Raw genomic sequence first — 18245 nt, 5'->3', positions numbered from 1 at the left:
CTAGGGATTCTCCTGGATGAACCCACAAACAACCTTAAATCTGAGCGGATGCGGGGGGGGGGGGGGGGGGGCACTTCAAATCTGCGCGCAGCCTCGCCCCTCCCAGAAGTCTCCGCGCTCGGCGTGGGGCGGGGCCTCCCTGACTTCCGGACAGGGCTCGGCCTCGTGCGGTGGAGTTTCCTGAGCGGTTGCAGCACGTCCGTCCCGGCACGGGAGAGGCCGCAGTCCTCACACCGAAATTGGTGCCGCAAGCAGAGAGGCGGTGAGTGGGGTTGCGGGAGGCGCTGGCAGGTGGTAGCCCAAGCTTGGGCAGAGCGGGTGGGCTGCAGCCCAGACCTCGGGGTACTTAGGTCCTTAGAAGGAGGAAGGGGAGAGGCCGCGCTGCCTCGTGGCTCTAGGTTCACCTCAGCTTCCTCACTTCAGCGCTGCGTGAGGCTTCCGCTAAGTGACTCCCTAGGGGTAGGATTGCGGTGGAAACCGAAGAGAGTCCAGAGAGAGGGGACAGCAGGTAGGGCGGTTGCCCTGTACATCAGCCTACCCAGCATCCCATTTGGTCCCCCGAACCCCGCCGGAAATAAGCCCTGAGCAGCACCCGGCATGGCCCCAAAATCAAAAGAAAATCGAACAGAAACCAGATCAAGCCAAAGCGACAGGAAGGGATAGGAATTTTAAATTGGAAATTGCCTTGGAGAGCAGCTCAGGGTGCAGTGAGAGGCCGAACTTTTGGGCTCCGTGGACCCGCAGCTGTCTTGTGTGTATGGTGACGTAGCATTGGGCTGCCGTTCTGAGCTGCAGTAGAAAGGGGTCGGCTTGCATGGCACGTGTTCGGAGTTTTGGACTTGTTTTGGGGCTGGAGCAATAGCACAGCGGTAGGGCGTTTGCCTTGCACGCCGCCAACATGACCGACCCGAGTTCGATTCTTCCGCCCCTCTTGGAGAGCTCGGCAAACTACCGAGAGTATCTCACCCACATGGCAAAGCCTGGCAAGCTACCCGTTATGTATTTGATATGCCAAACACAGTAACAAGTCTCAAAAAATGGAGATATTACTGGGCCCGCTCGAGCAAATCGATGAACAACGGGAGGACAGTGTTCTGGACAATCGGGCGGCAGCTGGTGCTACACCTGGTTCAGTGCTCAGGATTTTGTCCTGGCAGTTCTGGGGCTGGAATAATCCAGGCATGTCTTATAGCCTGTTGAACAATCTAGCAGCCCTGGCAGATTATTTTACTCAAAAAATTTTTTTAATTGAATATCCGTGAGAGAGACCATTACAAAGCGATACATGATTAAGTTTCAATTATACAATGATCTAACACCCATCCCTCCACTACTCTACCTTTCCCACCACCAATGCCCCCCCCCCCCACTTTTCTTTCACTCTCTCCTTTTGAACATTATGGTTTGCAAGACAGGTACTAAGAGGTTATCGGTTTGTTCAGGGCCTTCGGTATTGTTATCAGGAAGGTAAGGCTGCAGTAGCTTTTTAACTGGGTGGCAACTTTGGGGTATGAACGTGACTGCCTACGCTTCTTAAAGTACAGGGAGGTGGGGAGAGGTAGCCATCCCAACCGAGACAGCCTGGAGATTGCAGTCACAAAAATCACATAAATGATTTTTAAGCAAATGAAATCTTGGTGAGGTCCATCCCAAGACAGCCAAAGTCATGGCAGCAATTTGGATTGTATAAGCAAGAGACTGCTGCTCTGTTTGAGAAGGCACTAGAGTAACCTGCCCTCCACCTCTTTACCTTTGTCTGTTGAATTTACCCCACCTGGTCTCTTTGTAGGTTTATTTTTGGGTCTCTGAAGCAAGGCAGATAAATGAGCTGTATAGTTGAGCCCCAGGTGATTTGTGGGCGTGGCTTCCACATACCTAACTTGGCGTTTTAATTTCAGGGGAAACTTGGTTCCAAATTGTTGGGGTCTTGCCAGAGGCATAGCAGCAGTTTGAGGGTAGCAGGAAGCCTGAAGACACCATTAGGCTGCTGATGCATTCAATGGTACAGGGTACAGGTTGACCTGCTGGTGGTACAGCAATCCCTCTACCTTCCCCCTACCTTCCCCCAATTTTCAGCTTGTTTTTCCACCAGCTGTAGAACTCTGGTTGTGTGCTAAGCTAATAGCAGACATTCTGTTCTAGACACTTTGAAACTTTGTGTTAAGGTACGTTTTAAACTTCTGCTTTTCAGCAGCTGCGGAACTGTAACTGTATCAAAGAGCTATTGTAACAGAGTCCGGAACCTTCTCTGCTAAGGAATTCACAACAACATTATTATCATATGTATCTAAAATGGAGGAACTATTTTTGAAGTCAGTACTTTGGGTGGGCGGGGCTGGCCAGACACACCAGGTGTTGATCAGGGCTTACTCCTGGCTCTGCATTAAGGAATCACTCCTGGTGGTGCTCTGTGTGCAAGGCAGCTGCCTTCTCAGCTGTATTCTTGCCCCAACTAGCTACATTTTTTTTTTTTTTTGCTTTTTGGGTCACACCCGGCAATGCTCAGGGGTTACTCCTGGCTCATGCACTCAGGAATTGCTCCTGGCGGTGCTGGGGGGGGACCATATGGGATGCTGGGAATGAACCTGTGTTGGCCGGGTTGGCTGCGTGCAAGGCAAATGCCCTACCAGCTGTGCTATCGCTCCAGCCCCCAACTTGCTACATTTTTCAAGCTATTCACATACAACAGCCTGCATTTCTGACCCCCAGCAGACTTTTCAGGGGAATAAAACCTCCCTTGTTTTGTATGCCACCAGCTTCCTGGGAAAAGCAATCAGCCAGGCCAGTTTACCTTGACTTGGTGAGCTTCTTGGAGATGGAAGGCTTCTTGGAGCTAATGTAGAAATTTGTCTTTCTTTAACAAAACTCATATTTAGGTAAAAATAAACTACAGGATTTACTTTCTTAAAAAAATGCAGCAATATCTTTATATTCCTGGAAAGACCATGGTGCATTTATTTTTGTAGGTTTTTCAGAGTTTGCATACAAATGAAGCCGACCAAATTAGTCAGAAAAGACAAGAAAATAGACATTCAGTTGTTACTATCTGTGATTTCTGATCTTACCTTGACCTTGAAACAGAAGTATTTAATGTTTACCTGCTAAAACCTTTGGCAGGCTCTCAAACGAATGGCAACAGCCACCAGATGGGGGAACGATGCATATTCCTCTGCATACTCCTGTTCAAACTGATTTGTTCCTTAAATTCATCTGATAAAGATATTCTACACTGAAACCCTGGTTTGGTAAGCCACACATTTCTCTTACTGAGTAAATTGTTACTGAATTTAATAATTTCAATTCTTTTTTTTTTTTTTTTGGGTCACACCCGGCAATGCACAGGGGTTACTCCTGGCTCTGCACTCAGAAATTATTCCTAGCGGTGCTCAGGGGACCAAATGGGATGCTGGGAATCGAACCCGGGACGGCCGCATGCAAGGTAAACGCCCTACTCGCTGTGCTATCACTCTAGCCCCAATAATTTCAATTCTTAACAGTTCAAGACGGGCTTGAGCTTTATTGTAACATTTTATTTTAAAAAAGCATTTTTTCTCATACGTGCTCAAAATTCCAGAGAACTGATAACATATATAATTAATATCTGTAGTGATGATTATGTCTAAAGTGACTTAACTAAACAACTCCAAAGTTCCAAGGTTCCAAGAGCAAGCGTGGTGTGGCTCTTCAAGTATTCTCTTCTGGAAGAACAGCAGGTCTCCAAACAGTTCATATGGGGCCATTTAAGTGAGCACATTGTGAATGGCTAACATACTCGGTTGGAGGCCTATTGGCGAGCTACTCATTGATTTAAGTTTTTATACACATACGGGGTGTGTGTGTGTGTGTGTGTGTGTGTGTGAGATACACCTTAAAGCTTCTCTGTAAGATTTTCAAATTTCTTAGTTTTTTTTCCAAATTAAGAGAAAGCCTATTTTTACAGCCTCAGGTATTTTCAGTGGTTTCTGTTTGGGGGGGAGGGGGGTTGGACACCTAATTTAGTGATGCACAAGGATTACTCCTGGTTCTGAACTCGTGCATCACTCCTGGTGGTGTTGTGGGGGGAATCTTATGGGAGGCTTGCGATCCATATTGGCTACATCATGGCAAGAGCCCTACCCACTGTACTATGTCTCTAACCCCTTTTCAGGGGTTTCTGAGATGGAGTTTGCTACATGTGTCCACCATTAAATCCAAATAATACGGGTTTTTTTTTCTTTTTTGGGGGGTTCTGGAATCATAGGTGACAGTGCTCAGGGCTTTCTCAAGGTTCTGATAGAGATCATTACTTGCTATGTTTAGGGACTATACGTGGTGCCAGAAATTAAATTGGGGTAGGCTGTGTGCTAGGTACTCTCCTTAACCTCTATACTGTCTATCCAGCCCCTGAATCATGTTTTATATTGAAATTGGTTCAGTAAAGCCAAGTTACTTGACCTTTGATATCAAAATATTCCTCAAGTAAGTAGTAAGATATTGTTTGTCCATTTTCAAATGATTCATTCTTACTAACTTAGGTCACAGGAAGAATTTATAGAATCTTTAGCCATATATAAACATGAAAAAATGGATGTTTAGCAAATGGAGGCTTTCCTAAATGCTGGATGGAATTTTTTTTCTTTTTTGTGTTTATACTTAATTTTCCACAGTGTAGTTTAGCTGAGCGATTATCAGGATTTCATAAGTTGCTTCCATACTTGTTGGCATAGTTTTCTTCTGATGTAGGACTTTTGTTTCTGGTCCTAGAAAGTGGTTTTATATTCTTAGATTTGGAGTCAAGTTTTGGGGGAAGAAGTAGTGGGAAGGGTTCATTTCTAAAAAGCATTCATTTCTTATTTTACATCAGAAAATTCATAGCAGTGAGATAACAGTCAACCTGAAGCGACAAACCTTTTGGTCATCTTATGCCACAATATATGCCTGAAAATTCCTGCTGTTGAGACAATCTGTGAATGTGAAGACTGGGGAAAGCCTTTTGTCACTCTTAGACCTTGCTCAATATGGAAGAGTTCACATGGGAAGAAACTGACATATAAGAAACTGGAAGACATTTTTAGTGATGCTACAATTCATTTTGGTAAGAAACCCTGTAAGTGTAAGAAATGTGGGAGGGTCTTTAGTGTGTGGATGTCTTTAACTTTTATATTGATGAGAAATCTTTTGAATGTAACAAGTGTGGGTAGTTTTTAGGCATAATTCAATCCTTAACATACACTAAGAGTATGTTGGTCAGAAGTTATATGTAAAGAATATGGAATGTTTTATCTACCTACTACATCTTTTATATGATAACAGTTCATTTTGGTGAAAAGCCTTTCAAATTTTAGGAGTATGGGAATGTCTGTAAAACTAGTTTGAAGTTAATACATCTGCAAATTCATATTACAAGTAGAAAGAGTCTGAGGAGGATTGTAGTAGTAGCCTTCAGTTCCTTTTGGGAAATCTTATGAATATATGGAATGCAGGAAGATCTTTAGTGCATAAAGACAAATAACTAAATATTGCAGCATTCATATTGGTAAAAACTCTTGAGAGTAACGGGAATAGGCACAATATGATCCTTAAGGACGTTAGACTGGTCATACAGGTGAGGAATACTGTGCATGCAAAAAATGTGAGGTCTTAAATCAGTCTGGATGACATCAGTACTGAGGATATATGTCAAGAGTAGGAAAACTTTTAGTTTAAACATTTTCCTTAATAAAATTTATAATGGTGAGAAAATTGTGTGTAACACGATGATTTCTACCCTTAAAGGACATTGGAATGTTCATACTGTGCAGGAGGTAAGGGACGTGGGAATGAAGGAATGTGGAAAATATTTTTATTTGAACTTAAGCTAAGCTTATACTATATTATGGAATTAAAAGGTAAAGGTAAAGGTAAAGGCCCTCCCGTTGATCGTCGATTTGCTCGAGCGGGCCCAGTAACGTCTCCATTGGAGATTTTGTTGTTACTGTGTCTGGCATATCGAATACTCTCGGTAGCTTGCCGGGCTCTCCGAGAGGGGCGGAGGAATCGAACTCGGGTTGGCCATGTTGGCCACTTGTAAGGCGAACGCCCTACCCGCTGTGCTATCGCTCCAGCCCATGGAATTAAAATTGACTTAAAAATTTCTATTAATTTCAAGACAGTGGAAAGTCCTAAGTCATATTTGTGTATCATGAGAGAATTCATACCCATGAGAAATCCTGTAGATACAAAGCATGTAGGGGCCGGAATAATAACACAGCAGATAAGATGCTTGCCTTGCACATGGCTGACCTGTATTTGATCTCTGACTCCCCATATTGTCCTCTGAGTTAGCCACGAGTGACCTCTGAGCACAGAAGCAGGAGTAAGCCCTGAGCACTGCTGGGTGTGACCCCCCCCCGAAAAGAACCTTTTTTTTTTTTTTTTTTTTTTTTTTTTTTTTTTTGCTTTTTGGGTCACACCTGGCGATGCACAGGGGTTACTCCTAGCTCATACACTCAAATTACTCCTGGCTGTGATCAGGGAACCATATGAAATGCTGGGAATTGAACCCAGTTTGGCGCGGCATGAAAGGCAAACACCCTACTCACTGTTCTTTCACTCCAGCTCCCCCTATTTTCTTAGACACGAAAAAAGTGCATTACCGAGATTAACTTGCAAAGAAACAGAAATTCTGATTTTAAAAAATAACAATAACCTTCTGACAAATGCAGTTTTAAGTTTGAATGCTTTATTGGCAAATTCTACAAATTAAATAAATTAATACCAGTCAGTGTTTTCCCACTAACTGAGGAGCATGGAATATACCCAAATTTATTCTGTTTGGACAACATGACTTTGTGAAGAACACAGGGAAATTCTTAGGGAATGCCCTTATATTTTCACATTAAAAAAATTAAATACTGGAGCTTGCATTTTAGAAGTGCCTCAGAAGAGGTAATATAAAAAACGTACACTACAAAGGTTAATTTCTGTTGTAGCTTCTCCTCATTTTGCCTGTCTATGGGGGGGTGGATCTTTTCTGCCTCTTTTTCTCCTAGAGAATACTAGTGTTTTTATTTTCTCCAATAAGATTACCAGTGTTTTTTAGATTTGTACTCTACCCTTTTGATCATTTAACCTTAATTACCCCATTAAAAAATTCCCTATATTTGAGTATAGTCGTCATGGGCATTAGGGCTTTAGTGTAAGAGTATGAGGGACATAGTTTAGCCCCTAATAGTTATAAAACAGTATTTTGTTATGTTTCACATTGTTTGGAAATTTAACATTCTTTGGTGCATTCAGGATACCATGAATAGGTAATAGAACTTTGTTCTGACAGTATGTTTCATAAAGCAAGGCAGGTACTTAACCACTGAGTTACGTCCCCTGCCCTTCCCAGCCCTTAGTCAATATGTTAATTAGCTGCCATTGGTAAAATTGGAGGAAAAAAAGTATAAATGTATCCAGTACAAGCAAAATAATGAAAAGCTGGTGTAACAATAAACCCTAGCGTATAGAATAAGTAATAGACCTGTGTAATTTAGATAATTTGTCTGGGAATCAAAATACTACTACAATAATAGCTCATTATGTTCTGCTTAGGAATCACTCCTGGCAGTGCTTGGGGGACCATTATGGGATGCTGGGTATCGAACCTGCATTGGCCACCTGCAAGGCAAACGCCCTACCTGCTGTGCTATCACCCCAGCCCCTAGTTTTTCTTTCTACTCATTCTACCCTCCACTCCCCCCCCACCCCCCCCCCCCCCACACACACAGTTTTTCTAATCTTATATTTTCTGTTTTCCAACTGTTTGGACTTTGATCCTCAGCTCATTTTTTTTGTTTTGTTTTGTTTTAGGTTATACTCCCACAGAGCTGAGGGCTTGCCTCTGGTTCTGTTCAGGGATTATGTCTGGTGGTGCCTGTGGGCATCGTGTTTTGGCAATTAAACTGTGTCAGCTTCATGCAAGGTAAGTGCCTAATCCCTTGTATTATTTCTCTGGCCCTCAGCTCACTTTGAAAAAAAAACACCCACCACTTTTTGTTCTTTTTCTTTTTACCAGAAATGTCTCTTGAGACTTATAAAACTTTCCTCAAAATTTCTTTCCTCAAAATTTGTTTCATGGGAAATCAAATTTTTTTAAATCTTTTGTTTTTTAATGAATCACCATGAGATACAGTTAACAGACTTAGAGACTTTCGTGCTTACGTTTCAGTCATACAGTGATTGAGTACCCATCCCTCCACCAGTGCCCATTTTCCACCACCAATGTTTCCAGTATCCCTCCCCCCCCCACCACCACCACCCTGCCTCTGTGGCAGGTGGATTCCCTTTTACTCTCTCCTTTAGAGTATTGAGGTCTGCAATGCAGGTATTAAGTGGCCATCATGTTCGGTCTATAGTCTGCTTTTGGCACGCATCTCCCATCCCAAGCATTTTTTACTTGGTGGTCCTTTCTCTATCTGAGCTGCCTTTCCCCCCCAGCATATGAGGCAGGCTTCCAAGCTGTGGAGCAATCCTGGACCTTATCTCTACTATCCTTGTTTGTTAGTCTCCCATTTTGTTACTTTGTATTCCACAAATGTCCACTTTCTATTCTTGAGATAATATAGTGACTTATGTTTTAAATTCTCTGACTGCACAATATTATCATGTGTTTCTCTATAGTTATTTTCTAGTTTTTTAATTTCAGCTCTTTAAAAAAAAACTGAGTCACTGACAAAAAACACAGTTATTCATGATTGAGTTTCTGCCCTACCATGTTTGAGGACCCATTCCTTCACCACTGTCCACTTCCCCAGTTACTGCCACCCAGTCTTCCTCTAAGGCAGATAACTTTTTTATCGTTTTTCCTTGTAGGCACCATGATTTCAGTACTGTTACTGATAGGATATCATGTGATTTACTTTTCCTCCTTTTAGCACCCAGTTCTTGTCCAGAGTCACTACTTCCTATTATTTTCTGGTGATCCCTTCCCTGCACTTACCTTCACTCACTGTGGCAAACCTAATAAGGTCATTGTTTCCTGTGTTTCTTTATATTCCTCAAGCGAATGCCATCATTCTATCTGTTCCTCTTCCTCTGATTTCCACATTTAGTATTTATGGAGAAGGTCACAATGATAGATTATCCAGTCTTATTTTTTGTTACTAATTTTTGTTGTAAATCTCTTTTGAAGATAGTGTCTCAGTTTATTGAAGTTACTATCCTGATTTTTTATATGCATACTATCCTTTTTCAATTACAGGAAGGTATTTCCCCCACCACCCCATGTCATAACCTACTGTTGATTCCTATACTTCAGCCTACTATGATTCTTTTAAAAGTTTTTGTTTGGGGACCACAATCAACAGTGCTCAGGGTTTATTCCTGACTCTTCATTCAGGAATCAGTTTTTGCAGACTAGGGGATCATATGGGATGAAGGGAATTGAACTCTGATCAGTTGCCTGCAAAGCAGGGCTATCTACTGTGCTGTTACTCCAGCCAATATGACTTTTGTTACAGAATTAAAGTTCTCTCTTTGATCCAAAGTTTTTAAATCTTCAGAATGTTATAAAGCTGGGGTGCCAGAGACATAGTTTAGGCAGGTAGGCACTTGCTTTGCACTTGGTCAACCTGGTTTGATCCCTGGCACCCATATGTTCTCCTAAGTCCACCATTCTCCCTGAGTGCAGAACCAGAAGTAAGCTCCAAGCATAGTTATGTGTGGCCACAAGAAAAATCACAAGGTATGTATACTGGGTCACTATCAAAAAGTGGATTGATGGGGCTGGAGCACAGCGGGTAGGGTGTTTGCCTTGCACATAGTCGACCTGGGTTCAGTTTCCAGCATCCCATATGGTTCCCCGAGCACCACCAGGAGTAATTCCTGAGTGCATGAGCCAGGAATAACCCCGTGCATCGCCGGGTGTGACCCAAAAAAAAAAGTAAGTGGATTGAGATATGCTTAGTGGCTTTAACGATATGGTTGACTTTGATGAAAAGAGAAAGTAAAATCTAATTGAACTGTTGGGATGATTGAATAAATAGTAAAATCTTAGGGAATAGCAATTCTGTAAAGAATTACAATTCTTTGTTTTACAATGCTGTGTTTTATAATTGTGGAAAGTAGTGCTCATGGCGATACATTGGAGGGCATAAGTCATAGTGGTAGGAATGTGTATTTTTAGGGAGATTATAGCTGAAGTATAAGGCATAAAGAGTGGCCTTGTAAAATTTTGAATATGAAAAAAGTGAAAATTTAATTGCCATTTATATTCACAGGATTCAGTTACAGAGTAAAAACTAGCATTGTAGCACTGTCCTCCCGTTGTTCATTGATTTGCTCGAGCGGGCACCAGTAACGTCTCCATTATATGAGACTTGTTACTGTTTTTGGCATATCGAATATGCCATGGGGAGCTTGCTAGGCTCTGCCGTGCAGGCGGGAGAGTCTTGGTAGCTTGCCAGGCTCTCCAAGATGGGTGGAGGAATTGAACCTGGGCCGGCCGCATGCAAGACAAACGCCCGACCCACTGTGCTATCGCTTCAGCCGAGTAAAAACGTAATTACAGATATATGCTTTGGTTAAAGTAGTGTATTAGACATTAATTCTGGTTCCCTAGGAATAATATTTTGTATATCACCTAAGTCTGGGGCTAATTACATTGATCAGCTAAAGTTGACCAGTGGGTTTGCAAAAACATAAGCTAGGATTAGATGGGTATTGTGTATATATATGTGTGTGTGTGTGTGTATCTGCAGAACTGGTTGTTCAGTATTTAGCAACACTGCTGCACAAATTTTTATTTTACAAGCGCTGTTTTATTAATATTAATATTTTCATTTATTTTGGTTTGATTTTGGGCTACAAGGTGATGCTCTGGGGTAACTCCTGACTCTGCACTCAGAACTCCTGGCAATGTTTGGAGGACCATATGGGATGGTGGGGTTTCAACCAGTGTGCAAGGCAAGCACCTTACTTGCTATACTTTGTCTCTGGCCCCAATTTGTAAAATTTTTGAATTCTAATGGGCAGTTCTCAGCTGCTCTTAATTCTACTATAGAACAATTCCTATTCAGAAAAAGCCTTTTTTTTTTTTCTCGTTTTAGATTGTGTCAAGACCTGAAATAATTGACTCTGGAAAAGTTGCTTTTCTACAAACATTTTTCTCATCTGTTACATCACAGGATTGACTGTACCAAAACAGAAAAGTAAGGAGTGTGTGGAGTCCTTTGTTTTACAAACCTTTAGAACCAATTCAAACTTATAAATAGGAAGAATGAAACAAAGTCCCAGTTATACCTCAGAACTTGCTCAATTTGGAAGAGTTTGTAATGGTGAGGAATTTTGAGTATTTATGAGGTATAAGAAGGGCTTTAGTGGTCTTAGTACACTTAGAATGCTTCAGAGACTTAGTAATGATGAGAAACTGTTAGGAATATAATTAGGCCTTTATTCTTTTTTTTTATTTTTTTAGGCCTTTATTCTTAAGCCTGTACACAGTGACTGATTTCATGCTAGTCTCTAAATGTGAGAAGTCATAGGAATATAAAAAATACAGAAGTTATTAGTCATGCTTCACAACTTATATGAAAGAATTCATATTATTGGAGAAACACTGAATATATGTAAATGGGGAAATCCCATATAAAAGTTATTTTAGAAAACTTCAGGTGAATTATAGAATTTACACTGGTGATCAGCCCCATGAATATATATTAAAGTGAAAAAGTTTTTGTTATTATTACTATTTTTCTTTTTGGGTCATTCCCAGAGATGCAAAGGGGTTACTCCTGGCTCATGCACTCAGGAATTACTCCTGGCGGTGCTTCGGGGACCATATGGGATACTGGGAATAAAACCCGGGTAGGCCATGTGCAAGGCAAATGCCCTACCCACTGTGCTATCACTCCAATCCCTAAAATCAAAAGGTTTTTGAGGAGTCACCACCATCATATACATCATGATCCATAATGTTGAAAAATCCTGTGAATGCAAAGAATGTGAGAAGTTCTCGCTATATGGGCAACTTGACAAACAGAATTCATACTGGTGAGAACTCTGTCTTTTAGGGTTCATTTAGTTCTAAAGTACTTTGCAGAATTTTTAGGACAGAGGGGGCTGGTACTCCATATGGTTCCCTGAGCCCCTCCAGAGCTTCTTGAGTTCTGAGAGTGCCTTGAGTCCCCGAGCACAGATCAAGGGGTAAGCCCTTAATCACTCTGGGTATGGCAGATAGACTGGAACATGTGTAGTAGAAAATGAAATTATCATTCTTAAAATAACTATAATCATCAAAATGTGAGACGATATGTAAGTTGAACATATGTGAGGCCAAAGAGATAGTATGATAGTACAGTAGGTAGGGCGTTAGCATGTGGCAGACCCCTAGTATCACATTTGGTCCCCTGGCCTACCAGGAGTGATCTCTGAAACTAGAGCTAAGAATAAGCACTGACACCACTGGATGTGGCCCCAAACCAAACAAAATAAATCAACAAATGATTAGTGATTTACCACAATAAAGTCAGTCTGATGGCACCTTCACAAACTGCAGCAGTTTGGTTCCAAAGAATGAAGTAGATGCTATGACTTGTTCAGGAAACAGGCTAGCTTTAATAGCCCCAAACAGAACAAAGGGATCCGCAGTCTTTCATTTAGCATCAGCTCTGTTTCCTTCCTAATTCTCGTTATGTGCATTACTCATTGTGAATTAGTGCATAGAGCAAAGGACAGAGTGCTAGCACAGTTGTGTTAGTGCAGTTGTGGGAATGGCTAGGTAAACAATGCTTTATTTACCATGGGTAGATAAACAGTGCAGGGTAGATAAACACTAAACTCAAGACTGGGACTGCGGTCTTCTTGGTAGACCTCTTCCCTGCTTCGAAAATTAAATTACTAAGGAGTTAACCAAGGATAATCAAAGTTGGCAGGAAGTAAACAATTTGAAAGAAAGGTGACATAAAACAGTGGAACACATCCCATGTTCATGGATTAGAAAGCTAAATTTATATATATATTTATTTTTTAATTTTTTTTTATTAGTGAAACACCATGAGGTACAGTTATAGGCTTACAAATTTTGTGCTTGGGTTTCAGTTATACAATGATCAAGTGCCCATCCCTCCACCAGTGCCCGTCATCCATCACCACGGGTCCCAGCATCCCCCCCACCCCCCATCCCCCCTGCTAAATTTATATTTTAACATAAAAGCAATTGATATGCAGACTCCATTCCGTTTCTATTAAAAACTCAATTATATTTTTGCAGAAACCAGAAAATCCACCCTGTAATTAATAAGGAATCTCAAAGGTTCTGGAGTGGTTCATTTAATCTCGGAAAAAGAAGTACCTGGAAAACTGAACTTGCTGATTTCCAAACTGACTACATAGCTACAGTAATCAAAAACAGTGATGTTGGAATAATGGAAGGTATATTGCCGACAGAAGTGGATCTTTTGGGGTGCGTAGGGGGGTTCTCTTGCAGTCGTGCTGAGGAAGACCGGAACTGCCAGACAGATCCAGCAGTGCTCAGGTGCCATCAGGGCTCCTCCTGGTGGTGCTGAGGATTAATTCCAGGGCCTCACTCGTGTATTTTATCACTTAAATCACACCCTTAGCTCTCTAAAACTTTACACTGACCTGTCACTGTCCTCCCGTTGTTCATCGATTTGCTCGAGCGGGCCCAGTAATGTCTCCATTGTGAGACTTCTTGTTACTGTGTTTGGCATATTGAATACTCTCGGTAGCTTGCCAGGCTCTCCGAGAGGGGTGGAGGAATCGAACCCTGCTCGGCCAGGCTGGCTGCGCGCAAGGCAAATGCCCTACCGCTGTGCTATCACTCCAGCCAAGCTCATGAAAAGATGATCAAAGTCACTTAGGAAAAAGCAGATGAAATTTCAATGAAACAGACCACATTGCAGCCGTGAGGTGCCATCAGGTACTGGAAAAAAGGTGTTGGAGAGGATGTGGAGTGATAAGAACAATTTTGCAGTGTCTGGGAATGTAGGGATGGTCCAGTGAAAGATAGTACAGAGGTTCCTCAGTACGTATTTTTTTGTACACACTATGTATTTTTTTTTATTTGTTTACTATTCCACTCTCCATAGATAAATGCATAAGACCCCTGGGTGGGGAGAAAACCAGCTCAGCTTGGGGGACAAGAAGGAAGAGCTCCTCTGTACATATTTAAAAGAGTTAAAAGTAAGATCAGTTTCACATCTGGGTAAATGTAAAAAGCTCTGAACAAAAAAGCATGGGAACAAGAGGTTGCTCAAAGGGTTGGAATGCATGCTCTTCATTCAAGAGCCCCAGGTTTGATCCCTGGTATCCTGAACATCTTTAGGTTTGTTTCCCTCCTATTTTTTTAAAAAAGTCTATAGTTTAAAGTAGTGTGGTCTAAAAGAGATCCTTGTTTTGGGGTCCCACTTAGCTATACTCAGAACTCCTAGCTCCGCTTGGGAGACCATGTGGAATTCTGGGGATCAAATTTTGGTCAGCCATATGCAAGGCAAGTGCCCTCTCTGCTGTTTATCTCTGCAGCCTCTCCAAGAGGTATTTGTACACTTTACCCATATTCATAGTCAAAACATGGAAGAAACTTGAGTGTCAATTTTTTGGGGTAAGCAAAAGGAGAGGTGTTTTGTACATATATACACAATGGACATTATTCGAAAGGAAAGGTGATACTACAATAGGCTCTAACATGGGTATAACTTAGAGATCATTATGTTAAATTAGGCATTAAAGAAGGCTTATCCAAGTTCTCTTACATGAGATACTTAGAGTAGTCAGAGTCCTAGGGGCTTTTGTTTCTGGTAATGCTCAGAACTGACTCCTGAATGCTCTTAAAGATCACTCCTGCAGGATTTGGGGCACTACATGGGATGTTAGTGTTTGGACGTGGTTTCAAACAGACCTTGCCAGTGTAATTTCTCGGCATCAGTGTCCCCAATTTCCCTCCTACCCCCTCCTGCCTCTATGGCAGGCACCTCTCCTCTCTCCCTTTCTCTTTCTCTTTCTCATTTTAATCATGGTTTGCAATACAGATTCTGAAAGGTATATCCTGAAAGGTATATATCTATTTTAGCAGATAAGTAGATATACCAAAGTTTCTTTAACCAGTCATCTCTTCTCGGGCACACGGGTTTTTTCCAGATTTTGGCTATTGTGAACTGTGTATCAATGAACATAGAAGTGCAGATGTCATTTCAACTATACTTTTTAAAAAATTTTTATTAGTGAAACACCATGAGGTTCAGTTGTAGACTTATAAATTTTTGTGCTTGGGTTTCAGTTGTACAATGATCGAGTACCCATCCCTCCACTGGTGCCCATTTTCCACCACCACTGATCCCAGTATCCCTCCCACCTCCCATCCCCCCATCCCACCCTACCTCTGTGGCAGGGCATTTACTTTTGTTCTCTCTCTCCTTTTGGGTTCTGTGGTTTGCAAGAGACATTGGCAGTCATGTTTGGTCTATAGTCTACTTGCAGCATGCATCTCCCATCTTGGAAGGATCCTCCCAACACTTTTATTTGATGCTCCCTTCTCTATCTGAGCTGCCTTTTCCCCTATCATATGCGACTGGCCTCCAAGCCATGGAGTAAACCTGGTACTTATCTCGGCTATTCTTGGGTCTTAGTCTCCTAATTTGTTACTTTATGTTCCCCAAATGAATGCAGTCTTTCTATGTCTGTCCCTCTCTTGCTGACTCATTTCACTTAGCATGATACTTTCCATGTAGAACCACTTGTATGTAAATTTCATGACTTCATCTTTTCTAACAGCTACATAGTATTCCATTGTGTAGATGTACCAAAGTTTCTTTAACCAGTCGGGTTTTATCCAGATTCTGGCTATTGTAAAGAGTGCTGCAATGAACTAACAAGTGCAGATGTCACTTCGACTATACTTTTTTGCCTCTCCAGGATATATTCCCAGGAGTGGTATTGCTGGGTCAAATGGGAGCTCAATTACTAATTTTTTAAGAATAGTCTATACTGTTTTCCAAAGGACTAAACTAGTCGGCATTCCCACCAGCCGTGAAGGAGAGTCCCTTTCTCCCCACATCCACGCCAGCACCGGTTGCTTTTCTTTTTTTGGATGTGTGCCCGTCTCTATGGTGTGAGATGATACCTCATTGTTGTTTTGATCTGCATCTCCCTGATGATTAATGATGTAGATTATTTTCTCATGTGCCTTCTAGCCATTCCAGTTTCTTCTTTGAGAAAGTTTCTCTTCATTTCATCACTCCATTTTTTTGATGGGGTTGGATGTTTTCTTCTTGTGGAGTTCAGCCAGTGCTTTGTATATCCTTGATATCAGCCCCTTATCAGATGGGTATTGGGTGAATATCCTTTCCCATTCTGTAGATTGTCTTTGTATTCTGGTCACTGTATCTTTTGAAGTGCAGAAGCTTCTTAATTTAAGGTAGTCCCATTTGTTTATCTCTGTTTCCACTTGGTTGGTCAGTGGAGTGTCATCTTTGAAGATACTATTAGCCTCAATATCGTGGAAGATTTTGCCGACCTTGTCTACAGTGTACCTTATGGATTTTGGCCTGATGTTGAGATCCTTAATCCATTTTGATCTGATTTTGTGCAAAGTGTTAGGTCGAGGTCTAAGCCCATTTTTTACATGTGGTTGTCCAGTTATGCCAGCAACATTTCTTGAAGAGGTTTTCCTTGCTCCACTTCACATTTCTTGCTCCCTTATTATAGATTAGATACTCATACATTTGGGGAAGTGTGTACGGATATTCCACCCTCTTCCATTGGTCTGCGGCCTTGCCTTTGTTGCAGTGCCATGCTGTTTTAATTATTACCACTTTGTAGTAGAATTTGAGGTTGGGGAGAGTAATGCCTCCCCGTGTCTTTTTCCCAAGAATTGCTTTAGCTATTCATGGGCATTTGTTGTTCCATATAAATTTCAGGAGTGCTTGATCTATTTCTTTGAAGAATTTCATGGGTATTCTTTTAGGGACCACATTGAATCTGTATAACGCTTTGGGAAGTATTGTCATTTTGATAATGTTAATTCTTCCTATCCGTAAACAGGGGATATGTTTCCATTTCCTCATGTCCTCTTTTATTTCATGGAGTATTATTTTGTAGTTTTCATTGTAGAGGACCTTTACCTCTTTAGTTAGGCTGATTCTGAGGTATTTGATTTTCTGGGGCACAATTTTGAACGGGATTTTTTTTTCATGTCACTTTCCTCTGTTTCATTATTTGCGTATAGGAAGGCCATGGATTTGGGGGCATTAATTTTATAGCCTGCGACTTTACTGCACAAGTCTATTGTTTCTAGGAGTTTCTTGGTAGAGGGTTTAGGATTCTTGAGATATAGTATCATTCATTCATTCATTCATCATCCTGTTAATCGTCGATTGCCTCGAGCAGGCCCCAGTAACGTCTCTTTCATCCTAGCCCTGAGATTATATTCTAGGCTTTTTAGGAGAATGAGACCCATCATTGTTACTGGTATTTGGCATATTTGGTGCGCCACGGGGAGTTTGCCAGACTCTGCCCTGTGGGCAGGCTATATTCGATAGCCTGCAAGTTTGTCCAGAGTAGGAATGAGATATAGTATCATATCATCTGCAAATAGAGCTTGGTTTCTTCCTTTCCTATCTGGATGCCTTTTGCAAGTACTTCCAGTACTGTATTGAACAGAAGTGGTAGTGGGCATCCTTGTCTTATTCCTGATCTTAGAGGAAAGGCCCTTAGTTTTTCCCCATTGAGGATAATGTTTGCCATGGGTTTGTCGTAGATGGTTTTGACTATCTTGAGGTAAGTCCCTTCAAAACCCATTTTGGTGAGCGTTTTCATCATAAACAGGTGCTGGATCTTGTAAGAAGCTTTGTCTGCGTCTATTGATATGATCATATGGTTTGTATCTTTACTTTTGTTGATATGATGGATTATTTTTGATTCATTTCCGAATATTAAACCATCTTTGCATCCTGGGGATGAATCCCACTTGGTTGTGGTGTATGATCTTTTTTATGAATTGTTGGATTCTGTTTGCTAGTATTTTGTTGAGGATCTTCACATCCGTGTTCATCAGGGATATTGACCTAAAGTTTTCTTTGTTGGTGGTGTCTTTGTTTGCTTTTTTGTATTAGGGAGATATGTGCCTCATAGTGATATCATTATGATATATTACATATCACCAGTGATAGTGATAGTGCCTCGTAGAAGCTGTTTGTGAGAGTTCCTGTTTTTTCAATTTCCTGGAAAAGCTTGAGGAGAACTGGCAACAGGTCTTATTTAAATGTTTGGAAGAATTCACCAGTGAA

This window comes from Sorex fumeus, unplaced genomic scaffold (genome assembly GCF_029834395.1).
Source record: "Sorex fumeus unplaced genomic scaffold, SorFum_2.1 ptg000122l, whole genome shotgun sequence".
NCBI classification, from domain to species: Eukaryota; Metazoa; Chordata; class Mammalia; order Eulipotyphla; family Soricidae; genus Sorex; species Sorex fumeus.
This window is presented reverse-complemented; position numbering follows the sequence as displayed.